Source organism: Setaria italica, chromosome V (genome assembly GCF_000263155.2).
Source record: "Setaria italica strain Yugu1 chromosome V, Setaria_italica_v2.0, whole genome shotgun sequence".
Taxonomy (NCBI): Eukaryota; Viridiplantae; Streptophyta; class Magnoliopsida; order Poales; family Poaceae; genus Setaria; species Setaria italica.
The window spans coordinates 38865944-38867952 of record NC_028454.1 but is presented as its reverse complement, the minus strand read 5'-3'; positions in this window follow the sequence as shown (position 1 = coordinate 38867952).

The following is a 2009-nucleotide window of genomic DNA, read 5'->3' as shown; positions in this document are numbered from 1 at the left end:
GGCTGGTGGCCGGATCGTGATCTCGGCCTGGCTACGTGTAGCTGGGCCGGTCCAGATGTGTGTTGTTGCTGTACCCTTTGTCAAGCCAAGTGTCGCGGGAAGGCAGTCCCGTTGGGGACCCCGGATCTATGGACCCGTAAAATACCTTGCAGATTCAAAACGAGGCACTGGCGGAAAAATACTTGGGTTTACCAACAGCATTGGGAAGATCCACCAAAGAGGCATTTGAGTACATGCCAACCAAAATTAAAGGGCTAGTAGGATGCTGGTTTGGACGGGAAGCTAGTTGTGCTGGACGTGAAATCTTGTTGAAGCCCAAGGCACAGGTTATACCCACCTATCCCATGAGCTGCTTCCTTCTGCCAGTAAGTACCAGCAAGAAAATGAGGAGCACAATGGCCAATTACTGGTGGGGCAGCTCGACAGATAATTGGATGAGATGGGAGCTGCTTGCTAGACCAAAGGCGAATGGAGGTATGGAATTCGGAGATCTAACAATGTTCAACGAGGCTATGCTCGGCAAGCAGGGCTAGAGGTTGATCTCTAGGCAAGATTCCCTATGTGCTCGAGTGTTGAAAGGAAGATATTTCAATGATGGGGATTTCTTGTTTGCAACAAGGAAGAAGCAAGCAAGCCAAACATGTTGAGCAATTCTGGCTAGACGTGAGGTGCTTACAGATGGTTTGATAAAAAGAATAGGATATGGCCAGAACACAAATATATGGAAAGAAAAATGGATGCAGAATCACCCATTAAGGCGACCATTCACGGCACCTGATCAACAGGTGTCCAAAGTGTCGGAGCTATTGACAGATAGTGGCCATTGGAATGAGGAGCTCATTCGAGAGATCTTCTGTGAATTTGACGCGGAAGCTATTCTCTCAACCTATCTCAATGGCCATGGGGAAGATTTCTGGGCATAGGAACATGAAAAACATGAAATGTATTCGGTCCGATCTGCATATCGTCTGTTAGAACGCAACCTACGACAGATGAGTGATGAAGGTGTACCGAGTTCTTCGTCCGATCATGATTGGAAGGCCATATGGAAGTTAGAAGTCCCACCCAAGGTTCAAGTATTCTGGTGGAGAGTATTACATGAGTTTCTACCAGCTAGAGACATTCTCCATCGGAGATACATTGAAAAGATTGCCAACTGTGAAGTATGTGTAGCATAACAAGAAACAATTAAGCATGTGCTTGTGGACTGCATGGTGGCGAGAGAGTTCTCGGACAGTGCAAGAATTATCACCGGTGTCAAATTGCCGAGGCTTCATGATAGGACCTGGGCGAGGGATTTGATTCAGTATTGATATCTGCCCCAAGAGAGATGCAGCGGTGATTTTGTGTGGGATGTGGTCACTTTGGATGATGAGAAACAACCATCGACATGGAGAGGCACCGCTGCCAGTGCGACAAGCTGTGCAATGGCCAAGTGACACGGCTTTCGACTTGTGGCACTTGCTACATCCAGAGAAGAAACAGGAGGTCAAAGGGACAGAGAAGTGGAGACGACCGCTGGAAGGATGGTGCAAGTGCAATGCCGATGGTGCTTTCTATGAGCTTGATAATGCTGGGGCAACAGGGGCAGTAATACGTGATCATGATGGGCGCTTCCTCGCAGGACGAGCAGCCTGGTATAATTGAGCCACTGATCCCTTTGCTGATGGAAGCTATGGCATGCAAGGATGGTCTTCTCTTGGCACAACAGCTGGGAGTTCGCAAGGTTTGTCTGGAAATAGACTGCTTGGACCTGATTAAGCTACGGGAAAAGCTGGAGGAGCAGCGATCTGCGGTTAGCCTGGCCCTATGGGATATCAGGAGTATCGGCAGGAGCTTCGATGAGTTTACCTTTGTTCATGCACAGCGATCGTGTAATAGGGTAGCTCATTCTTGTGCTAGACAGGTTTCGCCAGGTCAAACTCTGGGAGAGTGGCGACCTGATCGTAGCGATTGTAACAACTTTATTTCCAATTTAATGAAGCTCCTAATTACCTAAAAAAAAGGGG